Here is a 532-nt window from a genome sequence, read left to right on the forward strand (position 1 = left end):
GGTTCCCACCTCCCACCCCCCACCCCCACAGATACACACAAAAAACATACCATTCCCATCTCTTTTTTGGGGGATAATGAGGTGTCCTTGAGGGGGTTGCCTTTAGTGTCTGGCCTCTCTCTCTCTCTCTCTCTCTCTCTGTTGTCTAAGTTTAGGAGGTTCTCAGTGCAAGGACTCCAGGTTCCCACCTCCCACCCCCCACCCCCACAGATACACACAAAAAACATACCATTCCCATCTCTTTTTTGGGGGATAATGAGGTGTCCTTGAGGGGCTGGTCTGTGGGATCTGGCCTCACAAATGGAACGGGTCCTCAGGAGTGGCTTTGCAATTACTGAAAATAAGACAGACAGACAGACAGAGGGCATGGGGGCTCCTCTAAGTGTTGGGATCAAGAGAGGGAATATATTTTTCTATGGGTATATATAATCATGGGTTTACAATCTTTCAACAGGCACACACGTCATAGAGTGAATGGGTAATAGAATGAGCCAACGACCTCACCTTGTGGGTCCCTGAGCTCTCCCCAGAG

The sequence above is a fragment of the Echinops telfairi genome, unplaced genomic scaffold, assembly GCF_000313985.2.
Source record: "Echinops telfairi isolate 266 unplaced genomic scaffold, ASM31398v2 ScPeMD7_7;HRSCAF=31, whole genome shotgun sequence".
Taxonomy (NCBI): domain Eukaryota; kingdom Metazoa; phylum Chordata; class Mammalia; order Afrosoricida; family Tenrecidae; genus Echinops; species Echinops telfairi.